The sequence below is a fragment of the Lutra lutra genome, chromosome 3 (assembly GCF_902655055.1).
Source record: "Lutra lutra chromosome 3, mLutLut1.2, whole genome shotgun sequence".
Lineage (NCBI taxonomy): Eukaryota > Metazoa > Chordata > Mammalia > Carnivora > Mustelidae > Lutra > Lutra lutra.
In genome coordinates this window covers 122,722,213-122,745,085 of record NC_062280.1, presented here as the reverse complement: position 1 = coordinate 122,745,085, position 22,873 = coordinate 122,722,213, and the positions used below count along the sequence as shown (strand labels likewise).

Genomic DNA, 22,873 nt, shown 5'->3' with positions numbered 1-22,873 from the left:
TTAATCTACAAATAACTGAGCAAAACAAAGTTCAAGACTCCTCATGGGAATTAAAATCTAGCACTCAGTTCACTATGTATGGTATTCAATAAAAAATTACTAGTCATGCAAAAAAACCACAAAACCTGTGTGAAACAAATGCTCCATAAGCAGCAGATAATTCCATAATGGAAACAGGCCCATAAGTGAGAACAATGTGGAATTACCATACAAAGATGATGAAATACTAGTGTGAGTAGATGCAATTTGTTCAAGGATTTAGAGGGGGGAAAAAAGAATATAATAAGAGATGATATAACAAATGGAACTTCTAGAGATGAGAACCATAATATCTGAGATGAAAATGATGCTGGGGGGACGCCTGGGTGGCTCAGTTGGTTGGACGACTGCCTTCGGCTCAGGTCATGATCCTGGAGTCCCAGGATCGAGTCCCACGTCGGGCTCCCGGCTCCGCGGGGAGTCCGCTTCTCTCTCTGACCTTCTCCTCGCTCATGCTCTCTCTCACTGTTTCTCTCTCAAATAAATAAATAAAATCTTTAAAAAAAGAAAAAAAAAAGAAAGAAAATGATGCTGGGTGGAGTTAAAATCCAAGCAGGCACTACAGAGGAATTCATGAATTCGAGGACAGAGCCGCAGACCTATCCCAGCTGAAGCACTGAGAAAAACATATCAACAGAGCACTGGTGACCTGTGAGGCAGTGTCAGGGGTCTACAGTATATAGAGTTAGAGTCCCAGGCACAAAAAGGGGCGAGGTGGGGGCAGCAAGGAGGGAAAAGACAAAAATAGTTGAAGACATAATTTGGAAAAATATTTCAGATTTACTGAAAACTATGAACCCAAAAGATCCAGAAGCTCTATGAACCCCAAGCAGGATAAATAAAAACACATCAAAGAATATCACATCCAAATGACAAAACCAGGAAAAAAGAAAAATATCTTTAGCTGGGAAAGACATAATACATATTGAAGAACAAACCTAAGAACTTTCTCAGACTTCTCATTGGAAACTATAAAAGTCTAAAGAAAACAGAACGTCTTTGAGATTTTTTTAAATGTTAATTCTGAATTCTTTATCAATCAATAATATCTTTCAATGATGAAGGTGAAGTAAAGATTATTTTTTTATACAAGTAAAAGCTGACAGAACTTAGATACTACAAGTTAAAGGAAGTGTTGTAGGCCAAAGAAGACTATCAGAGAGAAACTGATCCCATACAAAAGAAGGAAGGCCTAATGTTGGAACTATATAGGTAAGTGAAATATTTCCTTTATAAATTCCTAAAAATTATTTGATGGTATAATAGTGTATTGTGGGAATTATACTTAGAACTCAAATGGATAGTGCAACAGATAAAAGGGGAGTGAATGGGACGCCTGGGTGGCTCAGTCGATTAAGCCTCTGCCTTCAGCTCAGGTCAAGATCTCAGGGTCCTGGGATCAAGCCCCAAATCGGGGCTCTCTGCTCAGCAGGGAGCCTGCTTCTCCCTCTCTGATTGCCTGCCTCTCTGCCTACTTGTGCTTTCTCTCTCTCTGTCAAATAAATGAATAAATAAAATCTTTTTTAAAAGGGGGGGGGAGCGAATAAGAACGTACTATAATAAGGCTCTCATATTAGACGTAAAACACATTTGATAGAAAGCAACAAGTGAAAAGATGCACATAGGAAATCCTGGAGCAACCACTAAAAATATAAAACAAAGAGCTAGTTAATAAGCCTAGAGTGGAGATAGAATAGAATACCTAAAATGCACACTTAATACTTTTTTAAAAAGCAATAGAATAGGAAAGGAAAGGGAAATGAAGAGACTGGACAAGTAGAAAGCAAGCAGCAAGGTGAGAGACTTTAATCACAATGATACCTACATTAATTATAAATTGTCCACATACTCCAATTTATTCAGTTGTCGGATTGAATAAAAAAGATCCAACTATAGGCAATCTGCAAGAAATCCACCTTAAATATAAAACACAGATAGGTTAAATGGGAAATGGAAAAAGTTACCATGCAGACCATCGAAGGAAAGCTACAGCATCACGGCATCAGACAAAACAGATTTTTTAGAACAAGAGTATTACCAAGGTAAAAATGCACAATTGATAATGATAAAAATGGCAACTCACCAAGAGGACTTAATCCTAAACATTCATGCATCTAATAACAGATCTATGAAGCAAAACCAGTAGATCTGCAAGGAGAAATAGACGAAGCCACAACTATTTTGGAGACTACAATACTTCTCAGTAATTGATACAAGAAAGAAAGAAAATAAACAATGAAATACAAGGTGCGAACAACACTATCCAGCAACTGACTACACTCTGAGAACACTCCACCCGACAAACGAGAAACACGGGCCACTCAGCAAGATGGACTATGGCCTATACAAGTCTCAACACATGAAAAAGAGCATTTGAAATGATATAAAATCCATTCTGAGCACAATTAGAAATAACAGAGAGCTCTTTGAAAACTACCTAAATGTCTGAAAATAAAACACCCTCCTGAACTGTAAGTAAAAGAAGAAATTAAAAGAAAAATCAGGAAATATTTTGAACTAAATAAAAGTAAGGCTCTACTTAGGGGCCAGGAGGCAGGGCAGCAGCCTGAGCAGTGGACACATAAAAATATTTACAACGACTACCTCCCTCACTTTTCTTGGGATTATTTAAGAGGAAGATAAGTGAGACATATAAAATACATTCCGTGTTGCATTGCGAGCACCAAGAATGCCTTCAATAGTACAGCTTGGCCCTCTGTGCATGCTCAGGAGAAGACGAGGCAGCCGTGGACCTGTAGAGAAGGGAGGAAACAGGCAGAGGAGGCAGTGCAGCAAGAACAAGAGTGAAACCAAAGCGTCGGTAACACCAGCCCGGGCATCTGGAGCCCATACTGTGTTTTATATTCATGTCCTCTCACCTATAGCAACTCTGGGAGGCAGGCATTAACTTCATTTTCTATATAGGAATCTTGTAAGCTGGTTCACTTGTTGAAGTTCACAATAGCTGTTAGAGCTGAGGAAGAAGTCATGATCCAAGTGCCTCATCGCTACCTACTTGAGAACCCACAGGTGGTTTCTCGGTGAGTGGACATCTCCAGGCATCCCACAGTCTTGTCCCATCAAGTTCACTTGGCCGTCCACTGATCCACAAGCCACATGTGTGCTTTTGCTGCTCCTCTGCCCAAATGCTTTCCCCCCACACCCCGCCTCCAGCCAATCGCTGCATGAGATTTCCTCACTGGGACCAAAGAGTCTTCCTCTACAACCTTTTCATGGCCCATTGAGAATTTAAGTTGTCTTTCTCTTATATAGTCTCTATTTAAGGAGCACAGTGAGAGTTTATACCAATATGTGAAGATACATATTTTAGGTAAAAGAAACTTTGTAAATATTTGACTAAAGTCAAATACCTCAATTCCATCAATATAACTCGTGACCACTTGTGCTCAGAGCAATGTGGTGCACTCAGGACAAAGAGGAAGGAGACAGACCCTGCCCTTCGTGGGTCCCCCAGGTCAGGGGTAAAGGAACCCTGTATACAAGTAATTTCCAAAGAGAATATCAAGTGCTACAAGGAGCTCAGATACCAGGGTCGGCGGAAGCATGTCAGGTGACCTCCTAACCAAGTCAAAGGAGGGTAATACAAGGGTTCTCAAAGGGGGTAAATGCTAGGCCCATATTTAAAGACAAATAATAAACAGAGAGGCTGCAACAAGGCATTCTGGATAAAAGTCATATATGTAATTCCTCCAAGGGAATAACAAATATGCAACATTACGTTCTGGAGGCTGCAAGATGACCCATGTGGCTAAAACACAAGGCATGCATCATGAATTGAAGGAAGAGAGAGCAATAAGAAGAAACCCAAATCTGGGGGGCCTGGAAAGCTATGTGAGGTTATCGAGATGTTGTAAGCCGACTAAAAGGTAATCATTGGAGAGGGGGAGAAAAGGTGTGATCAGGCATGTCAGCACTGAGCAATGTCACCCTGCTCGGGTCAGAGGGGGAGAAGAGGGAAGCCGGGGAAGGACCTGAGAGGCAGGTTAAATCACCGTGTTGACCAACCGTGTGTAAGGGACAGTGGCCCCGAAGAAGGCTGTGGTAGATCTGAAAGAAGCAGAGAATTTTGGAAAATCACTAAGTCACTGGACTCAATAGAGTGACCACCTGAGAGAGGAAAGCAAGGCCATGAAGGACACTGGTTTGGGTAATAAGCAATCAACAGGGAGACCATCAACCACAGGGGAGAGAATGATGTCAAGGTATCTGAATGGGTGAAAGGGATACAAAGGGAAGAAAGCACGAAGGAGACAGAAGAGGGAGTTTGTTGCTGGGATTGTTTTGTTGTTAGACGTGTTAAGTTTGGGACTGCCGTGAAACCTCCAAGGGAGGTATTTGGTATTCATTTAGGCATTTGTGTGTAGAGGATGAAGTCAGTCTGGAATAGAGATGAAGGTATCATGAGCATGGACAAAGGGTCTGAAGACTGGAGGCAGCCGTGGCTACACTAGAAGGAAAAATTGCTAAATGAGAAAAACAAGACCAGCGTTGGTTGCATAGTGTGTTGTGCTTTGGAAGGAATGTAAGCTTCAAACACTGATATTAAAAAAGAAGAAAAGTCAAAAAAAATGAGCTAAGCTTTTATTCTCAGAAGCTAGAAAGAGAAAATTAAACACAAAATAGAGAAATAGAGAAGAGGAGGGGAAATAAATGAAATAGAAAGTAAACCATAACAAAGACCAACAAAACACCTGTAACATACATCCAAGAATGTGGATGGATGACAGAAAAAATGCCTACAAAGCAATGGCAAGAAGAAAATGTTTACAACTGGGCACTTGTTTCTGAGAACAAAAATCTTTGCTTATACCTGAACACAAGAAAGACAAAAGCAAATATAATCTAGGAAAATAGAAAACTTTCCCCAGTCACCCCTTCAAAAAGACATTATACCAGGAAATGCACTTGAAAACACACCCCAAGCAGAAATACAGCCTCTAGAAAGAGCAATGCTGTGGATGCAAGGTGGCTTCCCTGCCTGACCGCATTTTAAGAAAAGCCCAACACTAGGAAAGCTTGGGAACAATGTCAATCGAACACCAGCCTACAGCCACCTCACATTTTACAGGTCATTAACTGGGCACAGCAGGTGCCTTACACCCTGATGGGCTCCAGCATGAAGACCACAGCCCCTGCCTCCTTCAGCTGCTGGGTTAACACATTAGAAAGACAAAATGATAAAAGCTTATAAGAAAGTTCATGAAGGAAAGGGAAAGGCAAACAGGAAATTTATGCCCAAAATTTGTGAAGGAGAGAGAAGACAAAGTTTCCATGTCCAAGTTCAACAATCTACTTACTCCCAAATCACTGTCCCCCTTATTGTAGCCAATAGGTCATATTCTCTTAACATTAGGCAAAACAAATTTAAAATTTAAATTTAAAATTTTTTAAATTTAAAAAAATTTTAATTTTAATTTTTAAAAATTTTAATTTTAATTTATTTTAAACCTCAAAATTGTTTAAAAATTATTTAAATTTATTTATTAAACATTTATTTATTTATTATTAAACATTTATTATTATTAAACATTTACTAAAACAAATTTTTTTAAAAGTCTGTGTGTGAGAAATATGTATAAAACGAGGCCTTGTGTCTTGGTCTTATCCTTAAGAAAGATGTTTGGATTCTGTACTTGTGTTAAATTAATTCTTCACCCCTTTCAAATCAGAGTCTAATTTGAGCTCATTTTATTGTGCTAACTGCATTAATGGCTTTAAAATCATTCCAGATAGGCAACATTTTTTTAAACAGAACACAAACAATAATCTTTGAAGTAACCCTGAACAATTTGACTTCTTCAAAATTAAGAACTTTGATTCCTTAAAAGATATTAGGAAACGGAAGAGGCAAGACAGAGACTGGAAAAGGATATTTGCAATATGTGTATCTGACAAGAGACTTATGCCCCAGATAAGGAATGCACACAAAACAGCAAGATGTAAAGACAAGATGAGCCAAAGACTTGAACAGGTATTTCACAGAGAATCCTCAAATGGCCAATAAGCACATGAGCCCATGCTCAAACTCACTCATTAGAAGAACTCAAATTAAAACCACAGAGGAGGGGCACTTGGGTGGCTCAGTGAGTTAAGCCTCTGCCTTCAGCTCAGGTCATGATCCCAGGGTCCTGGGATTGAGCCCCACATCGGGCTCTCTGCTCAGCGGGGAGCCTACTTCCCTCTCTCTCTCTGCCTGCCTCTCTGCCTACTTGTGATTTCTGTCTGTCAAATAAATAAATAAAATCTTTTAATAAAATAAAACCACAGAGGAGGCACTAGACACCCTCAAGAGCAGCAGGGGCATCTGGGGGCTCAGTTGATTAAGCATCTGACTGTTGATTTCAGCTCAGGTTGTGGTCTCATGGGTTGTGAGATCCATCCCGATGTCAGGCTTTGTGTGGAGTCTGCTGGAGATTCTCTCTCCCTCTCCCTCTGCCCCTCATGCTTGCTCATGCTCTCTCTCTCTATCTCAAATAAATAAATAAAATCTTTAAAAAGAGAGAGGCACTCGTCATGTTCATTGGAATGGGGATCAATTGCTGTGAGAATGTAAATCACTTCCACCACTCTAGAAAACCATTTGACAGTTTCTAAAGTATACATCTATCCTATGAGTTACTCCTATGTATTTTAGCCAAAATACAAGTTATGTCCACAGAAAATACATACAAGAATTCTATTCACAGAAGCAAAAACAAAAAACAAAAAAACAAAAGCAAAAAGCCCTCAGATGTCCATCAGCAAGGGAGTGGATAAACAAATATTAATCTATCATATGGTACAACACTCACAAGACTAAATATCACTGACATGCTGGCTGAAGGAAGCCAGATGAAAGAGTATATACTATAAAATTCAATTTAACTGAAGTTCAAAGGCAAATAAATCTGTGGGTGATAGAAATTAAAACAGTGATTGCATCTGGCAGGGAGGGGACTCCCTGGAAGGGGGCACAAGGGATCTTCTTTTTTTTTTTTTTAAAGATTTTATTTATTCATTTGACAGAGAGAGATCACAAGCAGGCAGAGAGGCAGGTAGAGAAAGAGGAGGAAGCAGGCTCCCCGCTGAGCAGAGAGCCCAATGCGGGGCTCAATCCCAGGACCCTGAGATCATGACCTGAGCCGAAGGCAGCGGCTTAACCCACTGAGCCACCCAGGCGCCCCCACAAGGGATCTTCTAAGGTGGAAACTGTCTACATTTTTATTTGGGTATTGGCCACAGGCATATAGATACATAAATATTCACAGTCATATACTCCAGATTTGTAAGCTTTATGTTAAATCTCCAGAAAACATTAAGATAAAATATCCCACATGCAATATCCCTTGCATTTGTCCTTCAAGTGACTTATTTTACTTACAACATTTTATCACTTCACAGACTTTCGCTGATCACCTACTATGTGCCAGGCACCTTTCCTGGCTAAGAGCTACAGCAAAGAATAAAACAGACACAAGTCTGTGCCTCCGTGGAGCTTATACTCTAGAGGGAAAATGGACAATGAAGAAAACAAGTTGTTACAGTATTCATAAAAAGGTAAGATAGCCAAAAAATATATAAAAGGGGATGAGGATAGGGTACGGGGGAGCAGATTACAATCTAGGCACTGACTTCATTAAACTACTGTTTAAATCAAATCACAGGGACACCTGGGTGGCTCAGGTCATGATCCCAGCCAGAGTCCTGGGATGGAGCCTGGCATCGGGCTCCCTGCTCAGCAGGGAGTCTGCTTCTTCCTCTCCCTCTGCCAGCTGCTCAACCTCATTAAATGACTGTTTAAATCAAATCATGACAGACAGGCACATATAATAAATTACATGTACGGTTTTCTAGTTGCAGGAAAACATGTATCTTAACCATTTGTAAGTGTACAGTTAGTAACATTAAGGACATTCACATTGTTGAACAGCCATCTTGCAAAACTGGAACTTTGTCCCCATTAAACACTAAGTCCCAGTCCCCTCCCCCCAGCCCTTGGCCACCACCCTTCTACTTTCTCTATGACTTTGAGGACTCCAAGCACCTCCTGGAAACAGAATCCTATAGTCCTTGCCTTTTGTGACCGCCTCTTTCACTTACTACAACGTCCTCAAGGCTCATCCAGGCTGCAGCCTGTTAGAATCCCCTTCCTTTTTGAGGCTGAATAACACCCCCTGCATGAAAACGCCACATTTGTTTATTCACGGATGGACACATTGGTGCTTCCACATTTTGGCTAGTATGAATGTGTGTGCAAGTGTCTCTTCAAAATGTGCTTAATTCTTTGGGGTCTACACCTGGAAACAGAATTGCTGGATCATGTGGTAATTTCACATTTAAAACTGCGCTGAGGAAGCTCAGCCTGCTTTCCACACGGCAGCACCCTTTTACGATCCCACCGACAGCGAACGTGGGCTCCAATTTCTCCACATCCTTGCCAACACTTGTGATTTTCTTTTTTTTGTTTTGTTTTAGTATGTTATAGTAACCATCTTAAAGGATGAGAGAGCTTTGTTTTTTTTAACTGCATTTCCACATTGTTGGTGTCACTCGGGTTCCTGGAAATGGCAGTGGTCTGTCCTCCCAAGTTAGCTTACCTGAAATTTACTAATCCTCTTGCTTTTGTGAGTTTCAGTTGTCGGCAAAGGCCTCAAGGGGAGGAAAAAATCCAATAAATTCCATTTGCCCTTCAACAGATCTCAAGGAAATGACAGCATTTCAGCCTATGAGACTTTAAATGTTAAAATTAATTTCCATCTGCACTTAAGATTAATCATGGTCTTTATAGTTTGAAATTCTTAATTTCTATTCAGTAGGCTTCATTTGTTACACATAATCGTACAAGAAAAATAGCTACCTCAGAGTAGAAAAATAAATCTAGTCTAATCATCGAAAAAACTACACATAAGGACTTTTTTAGTGTTGAGTATTTGTTGACTTTGGTAATTCCCCATCATTCAACACTACTCATATAAAGTAAGTAGGAGGAACGCCTGGGTGGCTCAGATGGTTAAGCCTCTGCCTTTGGCTCAGGTCATGATCCCAGGGTCCAGGAACAGAGTCCCACATTGGGCTCCCTGCTCAGCGGGGAGCCTGCTTCTCCCTCTGTCTCTGCCCCTCCCCTCCTGCTCATGTATGCGCACACTCCCGCTCTCAAATAAACAAAATCTTTAATTAATTAATTAATTAATTAATTAATTAAAATAAACTAAAGTAAGTAGGAGAGGATCGTAATTTGTGCCTAAGTTGCAAAAACCTGAGTCCCATGTCGTAGCCAGGATGAAAACATGAACGAGGAGCCGGGCCATGAGAAGACCAGACAAGTGACGCAGAACAGCTCCCAGAATACTTCACAGCACAGCCCGCACAGACTTCCTCATCACACACACTTGGCATCAAGATGTCATTCTGTACCCCAGGCCCTACCTCTGTTGTTCCGATCGTCAGATGGGGACAAAACCAGTCAACTGCCAAAAGCAACAGATCTTGACAAACGATGCTTTAGATTCTTCTCCCTACTACAGTTTTTCAGCTGCTGCAACTTTCACCAGTTAAAAGAAGTCGTCTAGAAAGTCAGAATCCAATTCGTGTTCTTTGAATTTGTATATTTTAGTAGCCATTACATCATTGTTCTAAAGTAGCAAAAGCAATGTTAAATACCTGACAATTCGAGATGATATTTAAACTCCTGGTCTAAAACCAAATTAAGAAAAAGTAATTTTCAAATAAAGTGAATATCATGACTCTCAGTCAGGAGCTTATAGTTTCGAGCTCACGGCTTTCCTTTTTGGTGCCCACGGAGGTAAACAACCTATTCTGTTCTAAGTCAGAATATTATTAGACCGTTTTCACGTGTAACTTCTGGGTTTCTGGCTTCCTATATACCATCTAATTCATCTTAAGTTTCCACCTAAATATTTTTATTGCAAAAAACTATTTTTAGGCTCTGAACATCTTTAAAATATATTTGGCTAACATTTACAAAAAGAAAAAAGAATTCCTTGAATCGCCGAGGCTGTTTTTGCTTCTTTGTAAGCTATAGGACGAATAATCCTTATCTCCAAGGCAGAGGATTGAAGGAATGCTAGCTACAGGCTAAGTATCTGCTCATAGCACAGCTGCTCTTCTCGCTGTCCTCTGTCAGCCGTGAGATGGGTAGGCTGCACCTGCAGGAGGACGGCATTGTAGATGGAGTGTGTTACCTGTGGCGTAGCATCTCCTCCAGCCGCAGGTCAGGGACATGGTGCTCCGTCCCTCACACGGGGTGCATGAAGACAAAAGCAGCCGTAACCGTTTGGAGATGTCTAGGTATTAAGACCTCAAAGCTGATCCCCAAGATAATCTGAGAGAATTATATTGTGCCCTGAAACTGTCCTGTCCTGGCATGAACCATCGCTCTTGAGTACAAATTTGGGATGGATAGCAGAAAGTTAGAGAAGTGAGAGTAATTTTTAATGAAAAAAAATTTTAACTTTTTTTTTTTAAAGATTTTATTTATTTGTCAGAGAGAGAGGAGAGTGAGTGAGCACAGGCAGACAGAATGGCAGGCAGAGGCAGAGGGAGAAGCAGGCTCCCCGCCAAGCAAGGAGCCCGATGTGGGACTCGATCCCAGGACGCTGGGATCATGACCTGAGCCAAAGGCAGCTGCTTAACCAACTGAGCCACCCAGGCGTCCCAAAAATTTTAACTTTTTACCTAACAAATTAGCAAGGGAAAATATTGAAGAATACTCATTGGTCTATCTTGCCAGATGGCAGTAAAATTTCTTGATGAATAGAAGCTTCTTGGCTTGCTTTAATTGCAAGTCACATCTAAGGATTCATCTTCGAGCCCGTGTGCAAGGCATAAGAAGAACCACAACTGAGACTTCGGTTGCCCCAGCACCCGCGCTGGCCACTCCCTCCCATTCACTGCATCTCCACACAGAACTCAGCTACACCAAGTCAAGCACCGCCACCACGTCACCCAAGAAGGGGTCAAATGGGTGACGCAAGCAACCCACAGAACTTCTTCCTGCTTAACCTCTGCTCGTAAAATGGCTCTTGGATTTTAATCCTGAAACTCCAGACAACAAATATTTCTCAACATGATGGCTTTTGTTGGATATTTATGTGGAAGAAAACGTATGCAAGACCCAAAACTCAGTACACTTAAAACCCTAGGCAGGATAGTTAAAAGCCAAGAGCAGGTGGGGAGGAAAAATCAGTCATGTGACTGTATGTATATAGGTATGTATTTTAGAATTACAAGACATTTTAAAAGCCCACCAAGTAGCAAAGGATGTGCAGAGGCAATGGCAAGGTTATCCTTAAATGGATGGCAAAGAAGACTTTCTTCTACAGAACGGCCTGAGGGATTCTACAGCCCCACGTGAAAAACATTTACAGACGTCATTAAGATGGTGAGTGGAGTTCCATTGTGTAATTTTTTCCATCCTGAAGCAGCCTCCATCTCCTTGGAAGATTTAATGCTGTTTTCACATTAGGAAGACCCTGCAGCAGCCCCCAACCTGCTAACAGTGCCCAGACCATTTTCCAGAATCGCCCCTGCCCCATCCTGGCACGAAGCATGTGCTGGGAGAGCTCACAACTGACGGGTACAATTTCCAATTGTGACATGCCATACCACGTTGATATGTGGGATAAATAATTCTTCCATAAAAGAGCTAATGAAATATAATCAGCAACAATGAAATAAAAGCCCCGCATAAATGTGGCCGAGTTTGCTAGCAAACTTGGTTCAAAATGGGGAGATTATATTTTCTAATTCATCTCTTATGGTCTTTGATTATTTATAAAAGATAAAAATCCCTCTACAGAAGTCATTCAAAAAAGTTGGAAACACCTTTAAAAGCTCTTTTAAAAATATGATTTTTTAAAGATGGACATCCTTCCTAAAGATGTACTGAAGTTCGCTAGATTGCAAATCTCCTACCCAGAACCTCCTTTATTTCTCATCTGTCCTCAGAGTTTAACTGTCCCACAGGTAAAAATCCACTAAGTATCACAGAGTCCCTTAGAGATATTCACGGATCTAAGATTTTAAAATTGTGACTCTGAAAAATAATAAATATAACAAATGGGGAAGAGAATTAAGACTCTTCATATTTCCTAAAAGGATACACACCAAAATGGTACTAGTTCTCTTCCTTGGACTGTAAGAATATAAAGGACTTGTTTCTTCTTTACTCCTCGTTTGTCTTTTTTTTTTTTTTAAATAGGCTCCAAACTCAGCGTGGAGCCCAACATGGGGCTTGAACTCACAACCCTGAGATCAAGACCTGGGCTGAGATCAGAAGTCAGATGCTTAACTGACTGAGCCACCCAGGCTCAGTTTATTCCTGTTCTTATTCTCATTTTCTAAAATGAGAACAATTTATAATCAGAAAAAGATTAAAATAGGAATCTATTTTATTTCTATTTGTTTTCCTTACCATTTTCTTATTTTTTTAAAGCTGTCTTCTTAACAGTGGATTAATAAATTAAGACTGCCTTATCTTATCGACATATAGTATTTCATATCTAAACTTGAGGTTGCCCAAAGGCAAAGAATCCTTTTGGGAATTATGAAGATCCCTGAGTACCCACCTGTTTAAAATTTGCCTCAGTTTCCCTCTAAAGCAGAGTATACGCCCCTTCAACCTCCTCTCCCTTACCTATTCTTTTAGACTTCAAATAAAGTAGAAGCTTCCTTCATATATCGTCTTCAAAATCCATTTGTAATCCTGACTAAAAAATACATAGCTCTCTAATCCTGTTTAATGGTGAGGTTTTTACAATCAAGAAACTGTTAGAAATGTTAAATACAAATCCCTAGCAATACCAGGAAAAGCTTTATTTTAAAATGAGTGGTATTGATTTTATTTACACTATTTCCCAAAATACCACAGCTTGAAAAGCTTTGAGGACTAATTTTATAGGGCTTTGATCTGTTGAAAAGCCATCAGATTTCTTAGCATAAACATATCCCTGGGAGGAAAAAAAGTAAAATATGTAAACATCTGAGTTTTTAAATTAAAGTCAAAGCAAGTTATTAGCAACGAGGTCTAGATGGTCAAAATATTGTTCTGAATCCAAATGACTAATTCTGATCCTAATTGGAAGGCAAAACTTTCCACGAAATCAGTTTAGCCTGCAATTTAAGATAAAATTAGGAGAAGAATAAATAAGATTCTGGCCAAATGGTACTTCCAAAAATTAATAGTTTACATTTTATTTTCCATTTCTAATGCATGAGCGTTCTGTGTGCAACTGAGCACTGCAGCCAAAACTCAAGAATCAAACGTGTGCACTTGACTGGTCAAGGAACACTTTAAGAACAGGCTAGAAACAATGTGAACCACAGGACACACCTGAGGTTGTCAGGGGAAGCCCACACCACTCCTTCCTCCTCTCCCTACCCACATACACCCAAGATGAGGAATAAACATATTACAAGATGTTTTTCCCATGAAATCGCGGAAAGGTGTTGGGACCAAAGCTTAGGAACTCAGACCTTGCAACAACTCATAGATTAAAAACAAAAGGATAAGAGTTAGAAGTCATTCTCCAGACTGGTTTAGCTTTCTCCTGAACTGAAGGAGTACATGAGGAGCCTCACTAAGGCTGACACTCCCCACCCCCCAGAGAGCCAAGACAATCCAATGTTTGCGTGTACCTCTTTACCTAACATGACCGCTGGAGGACTTGGATCATAAACTGTCTGGGTCATTTACTGAGAAGGAAAATGTGTATATTTAGGGAAAAAAATTTAATATCAAGAGTGTTAGGCTCTATGAAAGAACATTTACCCACCTGAGAACACAAAAATACCTAGAAGCCCACTTAGTTATGAATCTTAAAGGGATTTTTCTGGGAGTGCTCCCTTTTGAGAAATGTAAACACGGTCACGTCATCCACAGAAAAAGCGGACAGGAAGCAAATGAGCAGGCTAGACTGCTTGTACGAACCGCAGGGACATGACCTTTGTTGGCAGGAGCTCCTAGCTCCTAGCTAGGGTGTCCCTGGCCAGGAGGCTTCATCATGCCTCCGAGATCAGCTCATACACATGTGACCGAATGCAGCCCCAAGATTTTGCTAGGAACCATCAAAGCTCCCAAATTAGTCACTATTCATGCCAGTGGCAGGAGAGGGAGGGGAGTTCACTGCATATTTATGGAAATCTAAAGATCCCCAATGATGAAAGTCAACCGACATTTTGCATGGGGTTTCTGCTCCATCCCAGGGGCCCCAGAAACACCTTAGCCCGGGATCCACTGCAGAAAACACCTACCTGTCCTGAGGCTGGGAGCAGCTAAGCGTGCAGATGCACAAGGGCCTCCGGGGTCAATCAGCAAAGGAACGTCAAGTGCCAAGTGCTGTGGGCTAAGTGATAGCACAGCTTCTGTGCGGGCTCCTATGTGGTCCTTCACGCACAGAGCAAGCCCAAAGCTTTAAAACTTAAGACATTAAAAATCAGTCACAGGCATGGGTAAATAGAATGTGGTATATCCATATGATGGAATATTATTTGACCATAAGTAAATAACAGTCCAATTCATGCTACAACATGGATGATCTTTGAAGACATCATGCCAAGTAAAAGAAGTCAGACACAAAACACCACATATTGGAAGATTCCATTTATAGGAAATTTCCACAATAGGCAAAACCATAGAGACAGAAAATTGGTTCATGATTGCTAAGGGCTCCGGAAAAGACAGAAATGGGGAGTGACTGCTGATGGGTATGGAGGTACTTCGGGAGCAGAGGGTAAAAATGTCCTGTAACTAGATAGTGGGGGTAGCTGCTTTGGGAAGGTATTAAAAATCCACTGAAGTGTAAATTTTAAAGGAGTGAATTTGATATATGATTGATAGCCCAGTAAAAAACAATCATGCACTTTTCAGTATGTAGGTTATAAAGAGTGAAGAATTAAACTTTTAAAAAATGCTACAAGTTCACATTTCACTAAGAAGCCCCTCATATTAAAGCAAGATAATTACTTAATTAGAAGAAATCAAGTTAATATGAAAAACTGGATCTCAGATAACCTCAGGTGGTTCTCTAGAGCTGGGGGAATTGTCGGGGGGAGGGCAGAATCAATTCCCATTTCACATAACTACATGGGATTTCTCTGCACTGAAGTTAAAAAAAAAAAGCACATAAATTTAAGTTTGAGGCTTTCCAGTCCATTCACAGGATTTTCTTAAGTCAAAATAGTCAGGGGCGCCTGGGTGGCTCAGTGGATTAGGGCCTCTGCCTTTGGCTCAGGTCATGATCTTAGGGTCCTGGGATCGAGCCCCATATTGGGCTCTCCGCTCAGCGGGGAGCCTGCTTCCCTTCCTCTCTCTCTCTCTCTGCCTGCCTCTCTGTCTACTTGTGATCTCTGTCAAATAAATTTAAAAATCTTTAAAAAAGAAAATCAAAATAGTCAGGAGACAGGTTATAGATATATGTGTACATCACATGTGTAATTTATATGTTATAGATGTATACATATGTATTGTATATGTGTTACACATACAATGAATGCCTACTTTATAAAATATATTTTAGGAAGGAGTATACACTTATACAAGGAGACACAATACCAACTATTCCATTCCTGTAAAACATGCTCAATTTTGTACCATAACTTTCTACCTTATTCATCTCTCAGAACATCTCAAACCATCCTCATTTCTAACCACCATTCCTCAACCCACTACACGGCCTCCTGCTACCATCTTCTGGAATCACTCTTCTAAGATCAAGAGCAACCCCTTACCTACCAAATCCAGCTGTCCACATGCTCTATCCCACAAACCCCTCTGCAGCGTTCAGCCTTAGAAATCACTCCCCACCCCCCACCCCCGCCTGCCATGTTGCAACAATCCCCATTTGGGTTCTAGGAATCTGTGTGCCCAGCTTTCCTTACAGTTGTTGTTTTCTTCTCTTTCCACATAGGTGCCCCCCTGACGACCCTCCACCTGTAAGGTTCCCCCCAGTACTGCATGCAACTCCCTCCCCTGTTGCACACTTACCCGAGGTTATGGCCTCTTCTTCCAAGCAGGTCTGGGTGCTAGACCGTTCCCACAGACATGAACCCATATTTCCAGCTGCTTACCAGACATCTCCACCCAGAGGTCCCACATACTTCTCCAGCTCTTTAAAACCAAACTGAATAAGCTTTCCTCATTCAATGTGCTGTTTATTTAAGCTCTCCAACCACAAATGTCAGAGCCATCACTGACTTCCTGCCTCAGAGGCGACTCACTGTTTTCATCTCTACAAGCCCAGGCCCTCCCCCACAGTCTCCATAGCCATCCTCTCCAGGGTCTCATCCTTCCATTCCAGATCATCACACACCCGCTGACACCTGCCCAGACCACCTCCTTCGGCCCCAACACCCAACATATCTCTACAGGCCTGTGACAGCACCTCCCGCCTCACCGGGCCCTCCTGACCTACAGAGGGGACCTGAATATCTGCCGCGAAACACGCATGGCAAGGTGACTTCTCCTGCCTCAGCTGCCATCCCACTGAAGCACGTGAGCAGTGAGTAAACCCCCGAATGCACCAAGTTCCTGCATAACCCCAGCTTTTCACACATTTCATTGGGCAATCTGTTACATTTACCAATTTCTTGAATAATTAATACACTTAAAATTGAAACACCCACAGAGTACAAATAGCTATAGCACAAAGAAGAGCTCATCCATTCAGCTGCCTGGTTTCCCTCCTTGCTGGCGACAACCAGATCTGGAGGAATCCTTCCAAAGAATGAATGCACTTGATGTTTTCTTTAGATTCCAACTGCCTACTTCTGCTGGAATATAAAGAAATTATAGAAATACTAGATGTCCCAGTAATTCCACTTCTGGACATTTACCCAAAGAAAATGAAAGCACCAATTTGAAAAGACATATGCCCCCCACAGTGTTTATTGTAGCATTATTTACAAGAGCTATGACATGGAAGTGACCAAGTATCCACTGATAGATGCGTGGATAGTGAAGAGATAACATACACACACACACACACACACACACACTGGATTATGTAGCCATGAGAAAGAAGGAAATGTTGCCATTCACGACAACATGGATGGACCTAGAAGGTTATTATACTAAGTAAATAAGTCACAGAAAAAGAAATCCCATATGATTTTGCTTATATGCATAATGTAATTTTTAAAAAAACTGACTCCAATACAGAAAACAAACTGGTGGTTGCCAGTACCAACTCAAATGTCCCATATTTTATCGAACATTTGCTTTACAAGAAAATCTGAAGAGTTAAATTCTCACTAACATGTCCAATAAGAAGAAGGACCCTTGAGGGTCAAGAAAGCAACAATGAAAAAGGAATTATACCTATACACCTAATTCTTTAGAGAGTCAAATTATATCCTCCACACACACCCCAAATTTAAGACACATAGGAGATTTAATAGAAAAGGATTAAAAAGAACAAGAGATCCATTTTATTTTATATTCAGATTCAATGGTAAAGCTCAGATAGGTGGAGGTACAATAACAAAATACTATCAACTCTGATTTCAGTCCCAGGAGTCTGTCCAGCTTCTCCCCCCTATTAAACCACATCTCAATGGATCGCAGCAAGAAAGTACTCTGTGTCCTCCACAGCCTTTTTTTTTTTTCCTTTTTTGGTGGGAGGGGGAAGTTTCTAGCTTTAAAACAGAAAGATTGATCTTGGGCAATACTGGGAGGAAAGGCAAATGGGAAAAATGTATATTCAAAACACAGCAATAATGGAACACAGACACAAACGCGCTAAGGGTAACGAAGGAAAGAGAAGCCCATTTGCAGACTTTCCCAGAGCTGTGTGCTTTAGTAAGGCCCTCAGTTTAAGAGATGTGTTGTGTTTCAAACTATAATAAACACCCATAGCTAGAAAACAAGATGAGGGGCAACGATCATCGCTGGAATGAACAAGGCCTATGAGGAAAGAACTCAGGATGCATTTTTAAACACAAAAGCCACTCGATGAAATGACTTGGTTTAAGTGAACTTGTTTCCAAAAAAGAGCTTTCACTGAGTATTTTACAATGAAGTTTCAAAGAAATCCTGTGAGCACTTTAATCTGTTTTGCCATACACTTCATATTAAGAGCAACAGAAACCTAAATGTGTACATATGACTGGAACATTCTGGCCAGAAGTTCCTGCAGGAAGCCAGCAGCAGGGCACTGGGGACAGAAGAAAATAATGACCAATCAAGTCCCTCCTAAACAGGAAAGTCGCTAAAATCCAAAACCACCTTGTTTGATGACGTGGTTCTAGAGACTGCTTTTAGAACCATCAGCTCTAGAAGAAATGCCACATGGGTAGGAAGAATGAATGTCAGGTGAAGCTGAAATTTCTTAAGCTCTAAATCCCAAGCACCTACTAGTCCTTAGGACATGGACTTTCAATTATCTTGTTGAAAGCAAAGCTCGATGCCAAACAACTAATCTCTCACCAATGAGCTGAGCAATGAGCAGAGAGATGGTCAACAGTCAGAATACGCAACTGGTAATGAGAATGCATCTGACAGCCTTTAGAGCGACACGACCTTAAAAACTGGTGGATAGTCCACATTCCCAGAGCTAAGTGGAAAAGTGTCATCTCCTAGCTGGTCAGAAATATGGACTGGGATGGCCTTTAGACAAACAGCATGGAAGTATACAACAAAATCCAAAACTCAAGCCCATCTTTATGATTCCGTAATACAAAAATATTGTAAGATGTACACAAATATACGTAGCACCAAGGATTGCTCACCGTGCTTTGTAAAAGCTAGACAGCCTAATCGCACTTTTGCTGTTTTTGTTTAGTTTGTGAACAAAGACTTAGACAAAGTGCAAAAAATAAATCCTCTTTTGCAACCCAGAACTCATGGCTCAGTATGAGTTTTGATACAGATAAGAAGGAACGAGATCTGGGGCACCTGGGTGGCTCAGTGGGTTAAAGCCTCTGCCTTCGGCTCAGGTCATGATCTCAGGGTTCTGGGATCAAGCCCCGCATCGGGCTCTCTGATCAGGGAGCCTGCTTTCCCCTCTCTCTCTGCCTGCCTCTCTGCCTCCTTGTGATCTGTCAAATAAATAAAATAAAAAATCTTCAAGAAGGAACAAGAGTCCCTAAGACAGATTAAAGTCATAGTGGGGGGTATTGACAAACCTGGAGGGCGATTCCAGGAGTAAAATTAACTAGAAGCATATAAGGGAAATCTCAGCTGTATTGAATTAGTATTCTAATTTTAATCTTGGCATGAAACAAAGATGCAAAAAAATAATTTAAAAAAAAAGCTAGACAGCCTAAAAGTTTATCAGTGGGGGGGTAATCATTGAGTTACAGTGGCCCACACGTACCACAGCCTATAACACACCATTAAAAAATAGACTACACGTACAAATAAGGGAACATATCAAGGATAAATTAAGCTGCAAATATGTAGAGCCTGACCCAATTGATGTTTAAAAAAAAAAAAAAAAGCTGGGTATTTGTGGAAAGGCATAGAAAAGCCCTGAAAGCAAAACTCAGCAAACCCTAGGCACCCACCACTACCCCAGAACCAGACTGTGGAAGTCCTCAGACATCAGCCCTCATGGTGGGGACAGAGGTGAAGAAAGAAGTGTGAGGGTCAGTTTCACAATTTTATTAATAATAAGACTACTAATGGGACTTGCTATGATATGTATTTGAAGATCTTTTGTTTTTTTTTTTTTTTAAGTGGCGAAAGAGGGAAGGCAGAGGCGTTTACTGACAGAAGTCTGCAATGACAAGGAGGATTCTGAGTCCTGGGTCTTAAGGGACAAATGTCTAGGTAGAGTGGACAGCCGACCTCACCTGTGCGCTCCTAAACATCAGCTCCGCCCTCAAGTGAGGCACGAAAGACAAGTCAGTGCTTTCCAGATGAGCATCTCAGTCTGCAGACGAAATGCTTTTGTCAAATATGCAGATAAAGAGTACACGCCTTCAAAGGGCTTTTGTAGGTATTCACTAAGTCCTTAAGGAAGTCTTCTTATTGCTCTTGATTCAGAAGGGTTTTGTCTATTTAATACTACACTTAAGGAAAAAAGCTAGAAAATGACAGTTACATGGCTTCGTCCTTCCTAAGGTCCAGAAAGCAAAGTCTGAGCCCTTTGGGTCCGAGCACTTGTGGGGCTGTTTCAATCACTTTCCAATAATTGCTCGTTATCCCCATTTTATAACTGGTGTGAATGTGCAGAGGGACGCAACAAGAGGACTGCCACACAACCCAGCCAGGGCCCTACTGTGCTAACCCTCCTCCAGCCTAGTAATTCTCCAGCGGTTCTTCACAAACTGTTCTAAAAACAAAGCAAAAATAAATAAATTACACAAAGAAAGGGATGGCTCTGAAAGGAAAAGGATGAGTCCCATCCAGCCCTCTCCCCACCCTGAAAATGATGTGAAATTCTGAGATGTTCCCAAAGCTTTGGTTTAAAGGCTGTTCCTGTGACCAGGTTTTCCAGAGACTCTTTCATAAAAAAAGCCGAGAACCTGGAGATGATGTAATTTACTCAACCGACGCATCTGTACACATGCACGCACACTCTCACGCACGCACTTGTCCATGAGTAATCTGGCATCGTCCTTTCTAGTCCCCTCTAGAACTTTCTGGAACTAGTTACATGCCTGCCTTAGTTCTTTGCTCCCATCAGTCGGCAGCAGAGTCGTAACCAAGATGGCCCATTATCTGGATTGTTAAGAAGTCTGCACAGGGAGCCAGGACCCTTTCCTGACCACCTACAGCATTCATCCTTTATCGACCCTCCTTCACAGCACTGGATCTTGCTTTACTCTTGCAGTGTTTCCTACTTGTTAAGCTTATATTTCCAATTAAATATAATAAATATAAGTTCCCTAAAACAAGGGGTCGTGTTTTAACAGTTCTTTAGAGGTCTGCACAAGATCGAGGCTTATTCTAAATATACTGTAGCTGGTGGGGAAAAAAACAAACTTACTGACGGTTCCCATTACTATTCTTTATTTGAATCCCAGCACTTCCTCTATTACAAACTCTATTAAAAAACAAACTCAGAGAGCGTACTGAAAAAGCACCTGGGTATTGGTTAAACCTTCTGGTAGTTGTGTGACTTGGACAAAGTCGGGTCCTTCTTTTAGCCTCTACTCCTTGACAGTTGAGGATAAAGTCATTGGACCCAGGACAAGGGCAGCAGAATGCCAGCAAACTCACCTTTGGAGAGCACCTGCTAAGTGCCAGGTACTATACATGTCATTCCATTTAAACTCTACAAGTTCCTAAGATGTAAGAACTGTCAGCTCTGTTTGAAGGAGGAGACTTCTGGGGCTCAGAGAAGTGCAGCGATCTGTCCAGTTCCACACCACTAGGAAGCAGAGCTAGAAGGATCTACCTCTAGACCTTTGCGCTGTCTGCTCTCAGTGGTGAAGGACCAAAACCAACAGCAAGGACTGGAGAATAACCCACAAAATAAAGAGTAGAAGAACAAACAATGCTGCATATTGTCACATGTAAAACACTTCAATATGCGTTATCTGAGCTGATCCTCAAACAAACATCCAACAGGCACATCATTAGTTCCCCACATCTTAGATGAAGGTATCTAAATGATGGGTCCAAAGTGATTGGTCCAAAGCCCCTAAGGGGTTGCAAGTAGTTCACTGGGACTAGAATTTGGGTCTCTAGGGACAGTCCACGAGTCATTGCTTTGATGGCAAAGAATGAATGGGGACCTAAAGTGTTAAAGCAGTCCCATACGTCAACAAGGCAGCACTTTCCCAAAACACACACACCCAGCTCTATAGGTGACTCTGATACAGCCCTCCCCCACCTGCATTCTCCTCCTTCCCCTCCCCACTACCAAGTCAACTACCTGAAGGACCCCTCCTTTCATTAGCTGCTTTGCTCCTGTTTTAATACAAGGGCTTATGTGAAGAGAAATCTCAGAGCAGCCCAATGTAGCATAAATTGACTGTTCAACATAAGTGCATAAAGCCAAAGTAGGCACAATTTGTGCTTCGATAGAAAACTATGAATTGTTGAGCTCATGTCCTTACAGGGTATTTGATCTTCCCTTTTCACTGTCTTCCAGTTCTGTGAATTGTAGATCACTGAAGGCAATTCTAAGTAAATCTTGTCTGCGGACACAGAAATGCTGCCAGGTGGCAGACAGTTCAATCTACCCCCCCCCATTTCTGTAGAAAATTCTAATTTTGCCTCTATATGCACATATACTTCAATATCCCTGATCTATAAATGTGTCTTCTTTGAAGTATGCTTTGAATGGATTGTAATGTAACATCTTCCTGCTTCTCTAACACTATCGTATGAGAGTCATGGTTTAACTTAAGGACGAACAAAACTCCTTTAATAGGGTGAAAGTGACAGGGAGGAGGCAAGCAGAGCAGCCTGGTCCCAAGGAGATCAGAGCTCCTGCATGGGGGTCTGGAGGCTGTGAGGCTGAAATCCTGTTCATTAACTCCTGTAGAGTTGCCCTTTCTGCAGAGGCTTTTAAAGGACGGTGAAAAAGCCTGTGCTGACCCATCCATGACACAGAGCTTCCCTTGGTTCTATGCAAACATTAGATAGATTATTCCAGAAGGATTGGGATCCCTTTATACAGTTCCCATTCCTTCACATTTGAGGGTCTGTATTCATATGCTGCAGGCAGGGAGATACCGGTGGCTTCCCACACCAGGCCATGGAAGGAAAAAGAGGGTTAGAAGAGGCTGTTAGTTAACAGGGGAAAAGATAATTTATTAGCAGTGTGAGTGGTACGAGAGGTGTGCAAGGTAAAATCTGAAAGCTTCAGGCACTGGAAGGGAGACCCAGGAGGACAGCACACAGATCACCAGTTAATATTACTTT

The 22,873-nt window shown here is 41.3% G+C and overlaps 1 protein-coding gene and 1 non-coding gene across 2 annotated transcripts in view; one reads left to right on the top strand and one right to left on the bottom strand.

Moving 5' to 3' along the window:
- LOC125096200 (phospholipid-transporting ATPase IB-like) overlaps positions 1 to 22,873 on the bottom strand; it is a 659,532-nt gene that overhangs the window by 586,779 nt on the left and 49,880 nt on the right. The window lies entirely within an intron of this gene.
- LOC125096673 (small nucleolar RNA SNORA40) lies at positions 18,813 to 18,938 on the top strand. The gene has a single exon (XR_007126335.1). It is a non-coding gene; the product is annotated as a small nucleolar RNA SNORA40 (small nucleolar RNA).